Below are 19,768 nucleotides of genomic sequence, written 5' to 3'. Positions count from 1 at the left end.
CACCATAATGCAGTACTTCAAAAGAAAAAACAAACATTTACGTGCATAGATAGTATACCATAAAAGAGTCTGATAAAGAAATCATAATACAATCGATCTCTTCTATTTCTCTGAATGAGAAACAATTACAGAATAGTAGCATGTTATATGTTCTCCAAAAATTAAAATATATTTAAGCAATTCTTCTCTCACAGCCCCTACCTAAGATATACAGAAGGAAACAGAAAAGGTTGTTTACATAAACTTCACTTATCCTCAAGATTCTCCCCCATTTACTAAAGTATAATGACATAACTAATTAAAATGAAAAAGTCAAACCTAAAGATTTTACATTAATTTTCACACATCAGTAATTCCTTAATGTGTGTTATATATGAAGAGTTTATAAAAAAGAAAGGTTTACATTTAGAAAAATGAAGCCTATGTTTATTAGAGACAAAAAGCAAAAAAAAAAAAAACAGGGAGATGTTATTGCCTCATTATACAACCACATCTCCCAAGAAGACTTATAGGAGTCACTTGGTAATAAAAGCACTATACTCTCACATCTGGCAAGCAAAACAGCAAAGAGAAGAAAGGCATCCTGTTAAATTTTTATCCTTCTAACCAGAACAGGAAAATTATCAACTATATCTTTACTTTAACCTTTCGTCCACATTAGAAAGACTTCTGAGCCAAATGGCAATACCTCCGTATCCACCTACCTCCCAAAAAAGAAAAATGGGAATATGGGAATATTATGCAGGACACAGAAATTTACTTCCCAAATTACTGGAGGCTGTGAAGTCCAAGATCAAGGCACTTATAGGTTTGATGTCTGGTATGGACCCAGTCTCTGCTTCCAAGATAGTGCCTTGTAGTTAAGTCATCATATAATAAAAGGAATGGAAGGGCAAAAAGGGCCCAGTTAGTTCCCTCCAGCCCTTTTATATAGTACCAATTCCACCCACGAGGGCAGATTCTTCATGGCCTAATCAACTCCCAAAAGCTCCATCTCTTTATATTCTTGCATTAGGGATTAAATTTCAACATGAAATTTGCAAGGGACACAAACGTCCAAATGATGGCAAAAATCCTAAGAATTAAAGGAATTAATTAAAACAAATGACCCTATACAAATGCTTGTTACAGAAAATTGGAATGGATTTCTTCTACAATATGAAAAAAGGGATAACATTCAAAACATTGCTTCTAAATTTTATCCTGTTCTATTTATTTTGTCCTGTTCTAGTTAAACAAAAGTATAAACACATTACAGTTTTAACTCTAGAAATGAGTCTCTTTTATTGCAAATACTAAATGTTACTGGTTGATTCCTTGACAAATGATCACTTTCTTCATAATAATTCTTTACATATTGATACAAATAACTCACCCTCCTAGTTATTATCTCAGATAGAAATACATTTATTATGATATGCAAATATATATAGATATACATCAGTGTGTCTTAGGTGAATATTTCACAATGTTTATAGCAGTTCAATTTACAATAGCTAAACTATGAAACCAACCTGTGGTACATACACACAATGGACTATTACTCAGCCTTTAAAAAGGAATGAAATATGGCATCTGCAGATTAATGGATGGAGCTGGAGAATATCATGCTAAGCAAAATAAGTCAAACCCAAAAAAACAAAGGCTGCATATTTTCTCTCATAGGCAGATGCCTATTCATAATGGGTGCAGGAGTAGGGAAGAATGAAGGAACTTTGGAATGTGCAAAGGGGAGTGAGGGAAGAGGCAGGGATATGGGGATGGGAAGGATGATAGAATGAGACAGACATGATCACCCTATATACGTGTATAATTACACTACCAGTATGACTCTACACCATGTATACAGCCAGAGGAAGAAATTGTGTTCCATTTTGTACAATGTATCAAAATGCATCCACTGTCATTAGAACTAATTAAACAAATTAGAACAAATTAAAAATAATAAAGAAGCATTTCACAATCCTATGCCTCTGAATTATAACTATTCTAACCCAGATATTCATTATATTACATATTATACAAACTTAAAAAATAATCATATATTAGCTAAGTCAGGTATTGATACAAACACTGGAATTTTCTTCTAATGTAATCTTATTACAAATGCTACAATTGTCTATGATCTGGACTTCTAAGTACAATTTTCATATCATTTTTAGTTACTACTTTCTAACAAGTCAAAAATAATCTCATTGAATCTCATTGACAAGGAGATATTCCATTTTTCACAAAATTAAGTGAGCTGCAAAAGGAGTTTGGAATATTACTCACTAGCCCTTTGCTAGATAATAACACAAATAATAATCTAAATCACTAGAAATTAGAAGTATTCAGACAATGAAAAGTGTTAACAGTATCCATGATTCAAATAACTGCAAATTTGTTAAGCTAATAACTGCCCTATACATCACTATATAACAAGATCCAGCAGCATACCCTCCAAAGCAGTGCCTAATGAACTCTTTGAAGGAATTGTTTATATTTATGCCTAACAACCACAGCACATATTATTTGTCATGCACAGTTTCAAGGGTGTGTGCACTCTCATTCTCCATATATGTATATGTGCATATATGTCCCTTTGTATGTGTATATCTCACTATGACCCCTGGTATTAACTTCATTTTACATAATTACTATTGACAAAGCTCCCCCGCTGCTGATCTGCACAGCAAGCTCATTAATCCCCATGGAGAAGGAGCAGAGGAGCCATGGAGCAGTGGCCCAGGAGGGCTGGATTGCAGGAGGGAGCACTGGTGATGGCTGTAGGGAACCTACCACCTGATGTGGGCCTGAGGCACTGCAAGCCAAGATGGAGGTAAGCCAGGGCCTGCTGACTTGTTACCCTTTGAAGGCCTGGCCAGGCTGGTGGGGACTCCCACACAGCATGGCTGCCACAGCCCAAAATCTCTGAGCATCCATGATCTGCCAACTTCAACATTCTGCTTCCCCACCAGACGCAGGAAAATGAAAGTGGGGCAAATCTAAATAGGATTGCAAGACTAACCAACAGCATAAGAACTTTTCTAAACCCTGATTAGCATAAATTTGGATCAATAACATGGACCCAAGTGTTATATGAACCCCTAGACTAGCACATACTCAAGTGGCAACCCCTTATCGGGTCCCCTCTCACCCTGTGGGAGGTTCTGTTTCTATTCACACTTAAGTAAATCTACTCTTATACAGACTCATCCCCCTTGGGAGACAAGAAGCCATAAAGAAGAAATTGGTGATGAGCTGCTTCAACACTGTAGGGCAGAGTCCACCAGTAAAACCTACAACACATTTCTTGGCTACAAAGGCCTGCAGCTTATGCAGACCCCACCTGCCAGCAGAAGCAAAGAAACTCTGGTTTCACCATCATTAACATCAATTTTTAAAAATATTTTTTAGTTGTAGTTGGACAACACCTTTGTTTTTATTTATTTATTTTTATGTGGTGCTGAGGATAGAAACCGGGGCCTCGCATGCGATAGACGAACGCTGTACTACCACTGAGCCACAACCCCAGCCCCTCATTAACATTATTTTACAGTGGAAACATTCCTAGCAAGTGGTGGAGCTGGAAATGAAATCCAAATAATCTGGCTCCACTGTGCTCTTAATCATGATGCTATACTGCCTCTCTAATAGAAAAACTGAGATTTTTAAAAGGGTCATAAATCACTACTATGGTTCAGATATGGTTTGAGTGTGCCCCACCCAACAAGGCTCCATGTGTTAGAAGCTTGGTCCTCAATGTGGCAACACTGGGAAATGGGGAACATTTAAAAGATCAAAACTAATGGGAAGTCACTAGGGGTGCTGCCCTCAAAAGAAATTGATGGGATCCTAATTAGTTCTGAAGAGATGGTTGTTATGAAAGAGTAAATCAAACCCCTGAATTGCAATCTAGCTTCCTATTTCATCCTGTGATCTCTTCCTCTCATATGCACTCCTACCACTGTAATGTCATCCACTATTAAGTTCTCTACTAGAGCCAGGTCAAGGGTGACACCATACCCTTGAACCTTCAAACTGTGAGCTAAATAAACCTTTTTTATGAAGTACATAGACTCAAGTATTTCATTATAGTAATAGAAACAAATACAATCATCCAACTCACCTGAACACCACCTCTTTATAATATTTAAGTAACTTTAAAGTAACATCTACCTAAGATCAGTGGTAATAGTAGGTACCTCTTTGTTCCATTCCCTTAAATTGTTTTCCAAGCTCTTTTAGTACAAAAAAAAAAAAAAAAAACCTCCAAAAACAAACAAAAAACCACCTGATACTAGAATAATTGTATCACAATAGTCCAGCTCTATTATCTTCCAACATATCACCAGTATTCCCCTTCCAACACAGTATTTGGGAAAACAATTCATGATAAGAAACCGGTTGTGTGGGGGCTATAGCTGTAGCTCAGTAATATAGCACTTGTCCAACATGCCAAAGGCCCTGGATTCAATCCCCAGCACTGCCAAAAACAAAGCAAAGCAGAAAGCCAGGTGTTTTTTGCTAATTATTTTGGGGATGCTATGAACTGAGCTCAGCCTTAGTGCATGTTAACATGTACTTTTTTTAAAATTGTAGATGGACACAATACCTTTATTTATTTATTTTTATGTGGTACTGAGGATAGAACTCCGTGCCTCATACATGCTAGATAAGAACTCTACTACCTACTGTGCTAAAACCCCAACCCCTAGCATGTATTCCTAACACTGAGCTACACAACCAAGTGATATATAAATCAGCAAACAAAGAACTATTGTCAAAATACTGTCAAAGACTATATACTATTAGTTCATTTTTTTTCTTCTTCTTCTAGTGTTGGGAATCAAACCCAGGGCCTTATGCATGCTAGGCAAGCACTCTACTACTGAGCAATATCCCTGGGCCCTAATAACAATTTTTTAAAGTGGCCAACTCAAACTATAAAAAAATCTTTAGAGATAGAGTGATATTAAGATTCGATTCTCTCCTAAATGTAATCTTACTACAAAAGCTACAAACTGACTGCATTTTGTTTTCTCTCTTTTTTAGGAGGGAGAGGGTACAGAGGGGCATGACTGGGAACTGAAGCAATGGGAGTTTAATACTAAGCTACATCCCCAAATCTCTTCATTTTTCATTTTGAGACAGGGTTTCACTAAGTTGTTTAGGGCCTTGCTAAATTGCTGAGGCTAGCATGAAATTTAGAATCCTCCTGCCTCATCCTCCCAAATTATTGTGATTACAGGCATGTGCCACCATGCCCAGTAGTAAACTACTTTTTCAAGTGAAATTTGTAACTGATCCTTCTTCTGTTATGGTCACAGTAACTAGTTAGCCTACCCTAATAAATGACTTATTTGACACTAAAAAGTATATTAGTAAGTTATTAATAGAAAAGGGAATGGAAGAAAAGTGAAAAATGACAAATTCATTCCTAAAACAAAACTATTTTAAATGATGAGATTATCCCGAGAATAATCTTATAAATTTATGCCTAAGAAATGATGCTGAAATTAATCCAAGTTCCCTAAAGGTATATAAAAATAATCCCTAAACAAGCAACCCCTTAAAGCTCTGAAATTCATGCCCCCAAAACTGAACACCATTATCCCATTTTCTGAAGGATAAATATTATCTACCCACATTGAATAAATGTGTTCTAATTTTTAATCTCATTTTCCCTCAGTTATTCTAGTTATAGATTAATTCTAGGTTGTTCATGTGGCTAGTTTAGTCTGAAAATTTGGGATATATTCTCCCTAGTCTATTTGTTTTCAAATTTCTGCAGGTTTTTGTTGTGGTGGTGGTTGTTTGTTTGTTTGTTACTGGGGATTGAACTCAGGGGCACTTGACCACTGAGCCATACCCCCAGCCCTATTTTATATTTTATTTAGAAACAGGGTCTCATTGAGTTGCTTAGCACCTCACTTTTGCTGAGGCTGGCTTTGAACCCGTGATTGTCCTACCTCAGCCTCACAAACCACTGGGATTACAGGCATGCACCACATAAAATTTCTGCAGTTTTATGAACATTTAATTCAAATTTATTTTCAGATATATTTTAGGATATGGTTTTGGCCAAAATGAAGTAGTCCTACCATAACCTATCTCAAATATCTGGACAAAATACTAAAAGAAACTAAACAGAGAACTCTGAAGTATAAATAAAAGCAAGCAGAATACAGAAGGGAGTAAAAACTTTAGAGAACTGAACTACATTGAGTGTTCCTGTTTTATTTTTAATCTTTTCTCTATTGACTTTGTCCCATGGGTGGCTACACAGTGGTAGCAGCAGCACAGGTAACACAGTCTGACAGAAACCCCATTTTTCTGGAACCAGGAAAAGGGAACTCTACAGGTGAAAATTCCTGGAAAGGGAGCAGGAAAGACAGGACTCTTTAATTCTCTATAAGAACTTATACAATTACTGGGCTGGGGTTGTGGCTCAGAGGTAGAGCGCTCAGCTAGCACGTGTGAGGCCCTGGGTTCAATCCTCAGTACCACATAAAAATAAAATAAATATATTGTCTCCACATATAACTAAAAAATAAATATTAAAAAAAAGAAATTATACAGTTACTGGTTGAGTTATGCATGCAATCAGCAAGCACTGAGAAGACCCCAAACAGTACAGCAAAGGCATTTAACCAACTATAAACCACTGACTGTACACTTAAAATGGGTGAATTGTACAATATGTGAATTATCATGTATTAATGAGGGGTGGAGGCTATACTGAGGCTGGATCTATTACCCCAGAAGTAAAAACAAAATTTGCATTCTGAACCTAATGCCTTGACAGTTTGCTAAAAAACATTATCCAGAGGATTATCACAGGACCCAGAGTTTATACAATGTAACATTTTCCAGGATACAGTCCAAAATTACCTGGCATACAAACCACTAGGAAATATGACCAATTCACAAGAGAAACGACAATAAATAACTGCCAAATCCAAGATAACTCATACATACTAGAATTATCAAAGATTTTAGAACAGCTACCAGTTGAGTATCCTTTATTAGAAAATCCAAAATCTGAAACTTTGAGCAATAACATGATGCTATAAGTGAGAAATTCCACACTTGACTTCATGTGACATGTGACAATAAAAAGGCAGACACACTAAAAATAATGTTAAAAAATTACTTCCAGATTATGTTGCAAGGTATACCTAAAACAGATTTCTTACTTAGACTTGGTTGGTTCCATCCTCAAAATATCTCATATATATGCAAAGATCCAAAAACCCAAAAGAACAATATGAAATACTTTTGGTCCCAAGCATTATGGACAAGGAATAGTCAACTTATATTACAACTATACTCCATGGAGGGCGGGGCGGGGGACACTTCTGGCAAAAAAAATGGAAAGGCTGAAATTCCAACTACAGAGAAAGTAACTATAAAAAAGATACAGAATTTTTCAAAATGATACATTGTCTGAAACAAAAATAAAAATGCAGGGCTGGAAGTGTAGCTCAATGGAAGAGCATCTGCCTAGCATGCGAGTCTCGGGGTCCTGTAGATAAAACCAAAAGTTCTCTTTACGTCAAAAGAGAGAAATTTGGTACATAAAAAAATATTGTAAGAAATAATATCCAAAACTTCTCAAACTTGGAGAAAGATACAAAATTATAAATGTGAAAATCTCACAGAACACCAAACAGAATAAATGCAAAGGTAAAACATGCCCAGACAAATCATAATCAACTTCAAAAAAGCAAAGATAAAAAGAAAATCCTGAAAGTAGAAAAGCACTACACAGGCGAAATTAATGATTCAATTACTACTATTTCCTGTCACATCAAGAGTCCATAAGACACTAAGTGGGACATCTCTAAACTTCAGAATTTTACATGTAAAGAAGAAATTCATCAAAAATGAAAGTGTTTTAAAGACATTTCAGTAAAGAAAAAACTAAGACAATTTAACGCCAGAGACCTACTTTTTTTTTTGAGAGAGAGAGAATGAGAATTTTTTAAAATATTTTTTATTTTTCGGTGAACACAACATCTTTATTTTGTTTTTATGTGGTGCTGAGGATCGAACCCAGCACCCTGGCGCATGCCAGGCGAGCGCGCTACTGCTTGAGCCACATCCCCAGCCCCAGAGACCTACTTTAAAAGATGAACTCAAGGAAGTTCTTCAGGCTGAAGAGAAATAACAAATAAATTTGAAATTTCATTAAAGCACAAGATAAACAGTAAATAGCTTTTCTACTCTTACGATCTCCTAAATACATATGGTTTCTGAAAACAAAAATAACATAATTGATGGGGTTGTCATTACAAATATATGTAATTCTCTGACAACTATTCCATAATAATCAGAGTTGCCAGGCTTCTACATTTACTTCAAGTGGTAAAATATTAATTAAATGCAAACATTTATGCATATACATTATAATTCTCATTTTCAATAGAAATATTTGAACCACATAATGTAAGTTTAAATTTTCTAATACATTAAAAGAGTTAAACAACTTAGTATATATACTATTAACCAGTATATCCAAAACATTATGATTTCAACATATAATCAATAAAAAACTTAAGTGAGAAATTTTACATTCTTTTTGGGAAATCTGGTGTATATTTTATACTTATAAATATCTCAATTTGAACCAACAACATTTTAAGTGCTCAACAGTCACATATAAGGTTATGGCCAATGGAATGTGAAGCACCCATGCAACCACTAAAACAAACAAAAAATACTACAGAAAAATAAGAATCAAAACACCAATATATAAATTTAAAGTGGAAAAATAAAATATATTATATAACCCCAAAAAGGCAGAAAATATAAAGAGTAGCATATATTAACTATAACTATTAATAACTATATTAATCTAAATAGTTATATTAAATGTAAATGACATAAATAGTTATATATTAAATAACATTAAAAAAAAAAAGCTCATCTCCTCAACCAAAGGGTATGCACTCAGGACAATATGTCAGAGAAGTTCATGTTTGCTAAGTCCCAAAGACTACTCATAAAGGCTCCTTGTCTGAAATGATTATTTTTCAAAAATATATTTTGACATACAGTTTGTGAATTTACTGTATTTCATGTCAAATGTGTATGGCCCAGAAAAAACAGAACCAGATAATTATTTGAATGGAGAATAGGTTCTAAAACATTCTCCTAAGAATATTAAAGTTAACCCATAAACCAATGACAAATTTGTACCTAATTAAAATTCAGTAGTTTGTGAAAAAAGAGATTATCAAATCTTTAAGAAAAAAAAAAGTCTGAATTATATACCTATCTCTAAGAAATTCACTTTAATGAAATAGATTAAAATAAAAGAATGGGAAGATATATCATACAAATGATAACCAAAAAAAGTTGAAGTGGGCATATTAATACAAAATATTTTAGACTTCTTTTAATACTTAGTTGAATTTTCTTCCCCTCTCTTCAGTTTTAATTTTATTTAATTCTATGGAAGTTTTGAAACAATAAGATATTTTGTTTCATGCTTCTCTCTCATGTTATTTATGGTAATGTCTAAGTAACTATTCCTAAAGAAATATGGTCTAATGCATTAAAGTTGTCCCATCTAAAAGGATTTTCAGGTGAATGGTACCTTATGAATTCTTTTAAGTTATTAATATTTATTCCCTATTAGAAGAGTAGTTCTACAGAAACAATTTTCCTAACATTTTTACACACAAAATAGTACAATATGTATATTTATATTAAAAGACCATATATCATTTGTAGGCAGTTTAACTAATCTTAGAGAATTTTCAAAGCAGTGTTGCGTTGGCTTCTCTCTTTAATGTTTTTATTTCTGTTTTTGTATACTTTAAATTGCTGAACAACTACTGCAATCAGGGTACTGAGCCTGGCATTGGTATATAAAGACAGATTATGTTATTATACCCCTCTTCCCAGAACAAAGAGTAAAGCTGGAGAAATAGCATACAAGAGAGCATACACTAGCATAAATGCCAAATGTGAGTGCCAGTCAAGGAGTTTCTGAGAAATTCCTTGAGGGGTGCAACTCCCGACTATGAAAGAGTAAAAGGAGAAAAATGTAAAAGGAAGAAATAATGCACACATGCTTTAAGAAGATGTTCAGGACTAATTTTGTTAGAAAGAATTCATTTGGGAAAGCAATAGGAGGTGAGGACAGAGAAATAATTATGGGCCAAAATGAAAAGAAACTTTAAGTCCAACGTAGAACCTGTGTTCTGTAAAAGGCAGAGAATCCCTAAGGAAAATTCCACCTCTTTTTCATATACTTGAAAATGGTTTCTGAGATGTTTAAACTGGAGCATTGGTGGTGTTAAAGATAATGCAGCAGCACAAAAGAAAGTATGAAAAACTAGTTAGGAAAAAATGGAAAGGGCACTGGATGTCAAAAAAAAAAAAGGCCTATATGAATGTTTCAAGCAGCTCAATTCTCAACAGCTAAGCTATGGAACTAACCAAGGTACCCTTCAAAAGATGAATGGATAAAGAAAATGTGGTATATATACACAATGGAATATTACTCAGCCATAAAGAAGAATGAAATTATGGCATTTGCCAGTAAATGGATGTAACTGGAGACTATTATGCTAAGTGAAATAAGCCAATCCCAAAAAAACCAAAAGCCAAATGTTTTCTCTGATATGCGGATGCTGACTCACAATGGTGGGGGGTGGACTTGACATTCACTGGATTGGATGGGGGAAGTGAAGAGGGATAGGAATAGGAAAGAGTAGAATGAATCGGACATAACTTTCCTATGTTCATATATGAATACATGACTAGTGTAACTCCACATCATGTACAACCACAAAAATACATGACAGGTATAATTCTATATCATGTACAACCACCATACATATTCCATGTATGTAAGATATGACAATCTACTGTCATGTATAACTAAAAAGAATAAAAAATTAAAAAAAAAAGAAGGCGGCAGCCTGATGTTTCATCCCCAGACCTAACAGACAACATCAACAAAACTGGGGCACAGACTTGTGGTAGGAAAGGTACCTACTTTATACGAGGTAATGCTAGGTAGTAAATTAAATACTTCAGTATGCCTTGCCATATGTCATCCTCTTTATATTAAGGAGGTACTTTTTAAAAATATTAAAATACCATCAACACTGAACACAGAACATTGCATTAAAAAGACTTCAAACTCACTGAACAAATTAACTTAAGTATATGGAAAAGAGATAAAATTTGCTGCTGTTAGTACTAGACTTAGGTAAATGTTACTTAAAAATTAAAACAGGTAAAACCTGGGGGCAGTGATGCATGTCTGTAATCCAAGTGATTCAGGAGGCTGAGGCAGGAGGAAAGCAAGTTCAAGACTAGCCTCAGCAGCCCAGCTGGTGGTACATGCCTGTAATCCTATTGGATTAGGAGGATGGTGAGTTCAAGATCAGTCTCAGCAACTCAGGGAAGCCCTGTCTCTAAATTACATATAAAAAAGGGTTGGATTTGGGGCTGGGGATGTGGCTCAAGCGGTAACACGCTTGCCTGGCATGCGCGGGTCGCTGGGTTCGATCCTCAGCACCACATAAAAATAAAATAAAGATGTTGTGTCCACCGAAAACTAAAAAATAAATATTAAAAAATTCTCTCTCTCTCTGGAGATCTGGTTTGGTTAAGCGCCCCTGGGTTCAATCCCCAATACCACCAAAAAAACAGGAGAGAGACTAGCCTCAGCAAGTTACCAAGCGCTTAAGCAAGTCAGTGAGACTCTTGTCTCAAAATGAAAAAAAAATAATAATAATTAAAATAAAAAGGAGCTGGAGAGTGCCTTCGTGGTAAAATGGCTGGGGATGCATCTTAGCAGTAGAGTGCCCCCTGGGTTCTATCTCCAATAACCTCAGGCGAGGAAACTGAGACACTAGTTGAGTCACCTAGAAAAGGTCACAATCAATATTGTCACCAGACCAGGGCAGGTTGATTCCTAAACCTGCACATTAAACTGAACTAATTTTTACCCTACCGTGAAAATTAGGATAAAAAGACACCCTTAAAAATACGCTGAGGGCTGGGGTTGTAACTCAGTGGTAGAGCGCTCTCCTAGCATGTGTGAGGCCCTGGATTCGATCCTCAGCACCACATAAAAAATAAAGGTATAGTGTCCAACTACATCTAAAAAATAAATATTTTAAAATATATATATATATGGCTGAGACCAGGGCCCAGTGGCGGATACCTGTAATCCCAGTAATAAGGAGGCTGAGGCTGAAGGATCGCCAGCTCAAAGCCAGCCTCAGCAACTTAGCAAGGCCCTAAATAAGCAAGTTAGCGAGACCTTATATCAAAATAAAAAATAAAAAAGGGCTGGGGATGTGCCTCAGTGGTTAAGTGCTCCTGGGTTCAATCCCTGGTACCAAAAAACTTGTGTGTGGGGGTTTGTGTGTATATAATATATATGACTTAGAACTTGAGAATACTAGGGTAAAAGGGAGAAAAGGAAATTAATTTTGTTCAGGGGAATGAAGGGGAGGGCGGGGGATGAGAATAGGAAATACAGTAGAATAAATTGGACATAAATTTCCTATGCTCATATATGAAAACATGACCAATATAACTCCACATCATGTTCAACTACAAGAATAGGATCAAAACTGTAATGGGTTGCACCCCATGTGCGTATAATATGTCAAAATACACCCTACTCTCATGTATATCTAAAAACAACAAATAAAAAAAATAGATGTTGATGTTCTCATTTAAGAAATTACGTCTCAGGCTGGGGTTGTGGCTCAGTGGTAGAAGCATTTGCCTAGCATGTGTGAGGCACTGGGTTCAGATTCTCAGTACCACATGTAAATAAATAAAATAAAGGTCCATCAACAACTAATAAAAAAAATAACATCTTGATGTTCAGGATAATAAGGTCATACACACGTAGACAGTTAGAATCTGCATGAAATTGTATTTTGTGTTTTGTTTCACTCACTTAACATTTGTTCATCTATCAGATGCCACTCAGTCATATCCTCTGTGTATATAGCATTTGCTATGTAATGTAAAAAGTCTATGAAGAATCCTTTCTTTTCCCAAAACAACAACAAAAAGCCCCTAAATAGGAAAATAGCTTTTTAAAAATACCAGCATTAATTGTAAGTAGAGTTCTACTAGATGACTTGGAGAATTTTCAAATGAGGCATTATTGAGTGACAAAAGCAAGATGCATAAAAACATGTAACATATGAACCTACTTTCATTTAAAAAAAAACACACACACACAACAAAAATTAATTTTGTCTTATCCCAAATACAGATGTAAGTCTTCAGAGGGTTTAAATTAAACAGTTGAGAACATATCTGAACACAAAAATCTATGGTATAACAATCTTTTACAAAAAAAAAAAGAATAAGTATAATCTTTAAAAGAACATGTCTGTATACTTCTATTCTGGCTGGGGTACTGCCCAAACCAATGAGCAAGCTGTCCATATTAGAGATAGTGATGGAGCCCAAAGTGAAGTACTGGAGCTTAATCAGTACAGTAAGATCCTCAGCATGAAGTATCTGAGAACTGTAGAGTTAGAAATGCATTGCAGACTGAGGGTGATTAGAACCTAAGTAGAGTCAAAAAGTTATATAACATAGAGGCAGGAGAGCAGCAGTGTCCATGAGAATGGGAAACTGGCTATATACAAGGGATGAGATAAGTTAATATAGTAAGGATGATGGGAGCCAGATTTCTTCATATAAGAGAAGGAAGTTATAAATTTGTAAAGGGAGAAAACTAATACAAACCTGTGGACTGAAACTGGTACAAACTCATGGTTTTCTATACAGAAGTATTAAAAGTAAATACAGTGTCTGAATCTTGGTTCCTAAATGTCTTTCTACACTAAAAGAAACCACTTCTTGGAGGAATTGATGATTCCAAGGCTGTGGCAGGAAAAGTACAGATTGTATAGGCTGGAACATTTTCTTTTGTCAAAAAGTAAGGAAGTACTCAAAGCAAATGAAAAGAAAAACAGAAACTAGCCTGAAGGGCTTTCAGTGACCGATGCTGAGACAATTTGAGAATATATAAACAGCAATTTTGATAAGGAATGAGCTATTTTAACAAATTTAAAATACTTTCCCTCAAAATATATATTAATTACTAAAAGAAAAATCATCCCTCTACAGTGAGAAAGCTTGTAAGGCCTCATCTTAATCCCCATTATCAAAGTGCATGCACATCACCTGTAATGGGACAAATAAATTGTATGCTGACAGGATAAAAAGAGAACAACAATAAATCACTAGTGCCACAAGAACACAATCTGAATCTAACCATAGGAACTATCAGACAAACCCAAATTAAGAGATATTTTACAACAAAACTGACTTGTAATCCTCAAAAAGTATCAAGATCATGAAAGTCAAGGTAAAACTGAGGGGTTGTTAGAGGAGTCTAAAAAATTGTTACCATTAAAGCCAGGTGCAGTGGCACACACCTACAATCCCAGCAACCTGGGAGGCAGAGGCAAGGGGATCACAAATTCCAGGCCAGTCTCAGCAATGTAGCAAGACCCTATCTCAAAATAAAAAACTTTTTAAAAAGGACTGGGGATGTAACTACCTGGTAAAGTACCCCTGGGCTCAATCCCAGGTACCAAAAAAATAAAAATTTAAAAAAAAAATTTTACAATTAAATGCAACACAGAATTCTGAACTGAATTCTTTTGTTACAAAAGAAAATTACTGTAGAAACTGGCAAAAGTTGAATGAAGTCTGAGGTTAGATGGTAGTAATATAACAAGATTTATTTCCGGTTTTGATGGTTATATTATTGTTATATAATAGAAAGTCCTTGTCCTTGTTTTTTTTTTTTTTTTTTTTGAGGAGATAAGACTGCATCTGCAACTTAATCTCCAATGGTTTGGAGGAAAAAAGTTACTTCAACTGTATTAAAGTTTGATATTGTTTTTGACAGTTACCTACAAAATTCAGTTACAGTGCCTAAAACTAGCATGTAACCAAAATAGTACTTGTTTCAAATGAAGAACATATGTTTTCACTTTAAGACTGTGCTTTATTGTTTATGAGATTGTCAATGACCTTTGATCTATAACTGTACCCTCCAAAAGGTAACCATTATTCAGTTCCCCAGTTGCAATGGTCACATTTCAAGTGCTCCTAGCCACATTGCTATCAGCTACTGTACTGGTCACTACAGATACAGAGCATTTGTATCATCACAGAAATGTCTACTGGACAGCAATGATGTAGAAGCAGGGAGACCAACTAAGGCAGTTAGATGGACCTATACAGAGAGACTTAGCAAGTGCAGTAACATAAAAGCATTTAAACTCTCTTGAGTTTTAGATACATTCTGCAAAATAGACTAATACATCTAATTACACAAAGCTAATAAAAAGATCAAATAAAATTTATGTAAAGTGTCTACAATAGAGTGGCTGATACATAGTATATATTTATAACATTGGCTCTTTTCTGTTATATGGGCAGATAATTTCTTAAACTTTTATCTCAGCACTTTTAGAACTATTTAAGAAGTTACAGGAGTACCAGTTTGAAAATAAGCAGCTTCCTATCCTGATTGTTCAAAAAGCCAATGAGTTCCATGTTGTTAAATCCAATGAAAAAGTGTTCAGCCCTTACTTTATTCAACTCTCACCAACACGTGACACTACCAACCACATTCCCCTTGAAATACTCTCTTCCTTTGGCTTCTACAACACACTTCCTACTTCTCTGACCTTCACAGTATTCTTTAGGAACTCACTTCCAGTGCACTTTTTTTTTTTATATTTTCTTAGTTTTTGATAGACCTTTATTTATTTATATGCGGTGCTAAGGATCGAACCCAGTGCTTCACACATGCTAGGCGAGTGCTCTGCCACTGAACCACAACCCCAGCCTTCAGTGCACTTTTTAAATTTGAGGCCACCATGGTTCCATTCTAGGATATCTCTCCCTCTCACTCTCACTCTCTTTTATCCCCCAGGTTATAGTTCCTCCCTTAGGTAATTTCACCCATAATTGCAAGTACCTACACAGGTAATTCCAATTTTCTATTCCCAGCCCACACCCCTCCTCTCAATTATATATCCATATATCTAACTGCCTACAGCATTTCCATTTTTAAGACTTGGGATGTAGCTCAGTGGTAGAGTGTTTGCCTTAGCATATGTGAGGACCTGGGTTCTATCCCCAGCACCGCAAAAAAAAAAAAAAAGTACAGAATTTCCATTTGAAGGTCCAAAGACACTTTGTCAAATCCAGTCAAAACCAAAAAAAACTTTCATCCTTATCTGGTACCACTATACAACCCAGGAGTAATCTTTGAAATTTCTCTCTTCTGTATCCTGTCTTTCAACTGAGACCTAATAATCTTAAATCCCACCCACAATCCTCATCCCAAATCATGCACCTTCGACTCTCCCAGACTATTTTCAAAAGCCTCCTAACTAATCTTTCAGCGATTAATCCAATCTTGCTGCCTCTCCTTTTCAATACATACCATCTGAAAAATAACTGTTAGTACTGAGTAGATCCCAGAGTTAAAATGTTCAGTATCATTCTGTAGCTGTTCCCAAGACTTACCTTTGCATTGTATTTTTTTGTTATGGCGTATAAAAATTCAATGTAAAATGTAAAAACACCACCACTGCCACCACCACCATTTCTCATTTGCAAAATAACTTCCTAAAAAACCACTATGACCTTTGCTGACCTAAAGTTTTTAACACTGTTAAGTGATCCTGATAAAATATGTGAGATCATGTCTCTTCTCAAATAGCTTTTCTTCTCAGTCATAGTAAAATCCATAGTCCTTACTGTAGCCTTAAAAGTCCTGAATTAGTAGTTATTATTGTGGAAAAAGGAATAAAAAAAAATTGGGTTTTAAGTTTCTTTATTTCACTGGGCAAAGGAAGTGAAGATCCAATTTACATCACTGAAAGATAGGAACAGATGCTAAAAGGAAGTTAAAATAAGAATTATTGTATGGCTAACTGTATTACTTTTATGCCTGTCTCCCTTTTGAATTAAGGTTTCACAACTACTTCTCATTGATGTACCTAAAAAGTTCAGTACTAAGTTGGTGGGTAGTATAACACTGCAAGTTCTTATTACTAAATATACTACTGATGATTAATTGACAGCATCATGTAACTGCACTTGCTTCATCCTATATTTGCTGATTAACAACACATGTTTTCAAGAAAATTGCATATCGCTGGTTAATGCTCAAAAGAAGATGGGGAAGCTGAGCAACCCCTAAAGTCTCAATCCTAACCTGTAAACTTCATTTTACCACATGAAGATATTAGAGGGAAAATTCTCATTAAAATTTTCTCCATGACACGTCTGTAAGCAGTCTATTTAAGAACAATTTTACAATGTCTTCTACAGTTTCTTCCCCTCTGACATACTAAAGAACATCTGTTTTTAAAAAATTTCTTTTGTAATTGAAAATGGACAGCATGCCTTTATTTTGTTTATTTATTTTTTTAATATGGTGCTGAGGATCAAACCCAACCCTCACACATGCCAGGCAAGCACTGAGCTATCGCCCCATTCCCTAAAGAACATCTTAATAACCTGGGTATACTTACTCTAAACAAATTTTACACCACTGAAATCTTAAAATGTATTCAAAATTCTCAGATAAGTGTGAAACTAAAAGACTGTTAATATATTTACAAGCACCAAAAAAAATTTATTGCTAAAGTGCAGCTACAATAAGAATTGCTAATCTTTTAAAAATTCAACTGCAAAGACACCATATAAATAAATTCAAATTATCTTTAATAGAATATCAACAAAGAAATCCAAAGAGTTTCAAATTTCCATTTTTCCTCTCAGTTAAAACCACAATCACATAAACAAAAGGCCTACAAACTTTTCCCTATCAGCTTTAATAAATAACGAAATAGTAAAATGATTAAATCAAATGCCAAAGAAGCAGGAAAAAGGGAAAGTCTGGAAAAAAAAAAAACTTGATTACACATTAAAACTTTAATACAATTAAGAATAAAATACAAAACTGAAGTTTTTTAAGGAGGTATTGTCTTCAATAATCTGCTGGTGAAGCAGTCATACTCATGAGTTAACTTTTAAAACAAGAAAATGCATTTATTAATATGCTTTTCCCCAAATTCAGAGGAAATTCCCCAAATGAGAGAAATTTTAGATCAGAATCTACTAGTCAAAGCATTATGTTAAAAATATGTTCATCAGCTTTCCTTAAATATCTTAGTTCACTGCTAGTAGGGACAGCTATGTAAGTCAGGACATCAAAATGTAATCTAAAGTGAACGAAACACAGCTCATAGGCACTATTAATAGTACAAAAGTATACTGGGGATATTTTAAAATTCAACATTTTAATCTGTGAATCAAGAGTACTTGTAATCAGGTACTCTAAATCACGTGTCTTTTAAAAAACTATTTTTCAAAATATGGGTAGGTGGCAAGACGGCCAAACATCTCTAAAAAATCTCTTAAACGGCTCAAAATTCCTAGGTCTAAGCATGAGCGACACATTAACCTTAGTTCAGATCTTCTCTCCCTTCAATTAGTGGTCAGCCAGAGAGCAGGTTTAAAATATGAGGCGAGGGGGGCGGGGGCAACAGTTTTTTAAGTTCAGGACAAGGGGTAAAGGCTGATGATGTTTAGAAGCCTCAGCTCTTCCCCATTCGCGCACTCGAGAGGTCACCGCGCAGTAAAGTTTGGTTTCACAAGCTGGCTTGGACGCTGGCGACAAAAGCGAAATCTCCCTCGTAAAACAGACTCGGGGATCCGGAGCTCCCGGAAGCTCAGCAGGACACGTTGCCACCGCAGGGAGGGGGTGTCTGTGGCGGTCCTAGCGTAGAGCCCCTTCCCTCCATTCGCCCCCCCACACACCAGTAAGGCCCCGCACGCGGGCGGGGACAAGCTTTGCCAGCTCAGGCAGCAGAGGCGCGTAGGCCACAAGGAGGAAATGGGACGGGGTGCAGACAGTGAGGCGGCGGCAGCCGGAGCAGGGCCTCCCTAGCCGTGGAGTGACAAGATAAAAGGCTCTACCCGGTGCAGCTTCCCCAGCCTGGAGGGGCAGCTCCAACTTTCCTTCAAGCTCAGGACACCGCCTGGGCCGGGCAAGATTTCGAAACTTTGTCCGCTCTCCCGTCTCCCTGGCCCGTTTCTCCGCTCGGCGCCGGCCCCCGGCTCCCGCCTAACCATGAAGCTACCCAAGCCCATCCATCCCCCGGGGTCGGCCCTTTACCTCAGGCCGAGGTCGAGGCGCTTGTTCAAAGCAGCGGCGGCGGTGGCGGCGACCCCACCGCAGGAAGCTAGATCTCCGTCACTCCGCCGCTAAGTTCCCTTCCGTCTACTCTGAGGTGTTCCGGGAGTGCTGGGGCGCCGGCTCGGTTGGTCGGGTCGGGAGCCGGCGACTAGGCAGGAAGCGGACCCGGGCTGCGCTGCTTCGCGCGGCTTGCGCCACCGCTGCTCCCCTTCCCCCAGCCTAGTCTGGCCTCCCTCCCCTCCCGGCCTCACGCGCCTCCCCCCTCCCTCTCTCCACTCTGCTGGGCCGCGCTGCCACAAGTCGGCGCGCTACGGTGACGACGCCAGCGGCTGGACCTGCCACACTCAAGCTCGCTCGGGCCCTACGGGCACGTCCGCAGTGCTCAACAGGATCGCAGGGGGGCGCTGACAAACCACCGTTTGCGACGGAGGAACGTGGTAGGCGGAGTCACGTCGCGCAGCTTGTGAGCGGGAGGAAGGGCAGCGCGGATGGCGGAGGCTTCTGGGAAACATCCTTGCCGTCCCGCCCTCCTCCCACGCCGCGCGT

The 19,768-nt window shown here is 37.0% G+C and overlaps 1 protein-coding gene across 4 annotated transcripts in view; it reads right to left on the bottom strand.

Moving 5' to 3' along the window:
- Scaf11 (SR-related CTD associated factor 11) overlaps positions 1-19,453 on the bottom strand; it is a 76,070-nt gene extending 56,617 nt beyond the window's left edge. For all 4 annotated transcript variants that reach the window (XM_027934077.3, XM_071609942.1, XM_071609943.1 and 1 more), the window contains exon 1: positions 19,202-19,453. The gene's annotated coding sequence lies outside the window, so the exon portion shown is untranslated. The remainder of the gene's footprint in view (positions 1-19,201) is intronic.
- Between the last annotated feature and the right edge of the window lie 315 nt (positions 19,454-19,768).

Source organism: Marmota flaviventris, chromosome 3, assembly GCF_047511675.1.
Source record: "Marmota flaviventris isolate mMarFla1 chromosome 3, mMarFla1.hap1, whole genome shotgun sequence".
Taxonomy (NCBI): Eukaryota; Metazoa; Chordata; class Mammalia; order Rodentia; family Sciuridae; genus Marmota; species Marmota flaviventris.
This window is presented reverse-complemented; position numbering and strand designations above follow the sequence as displayed.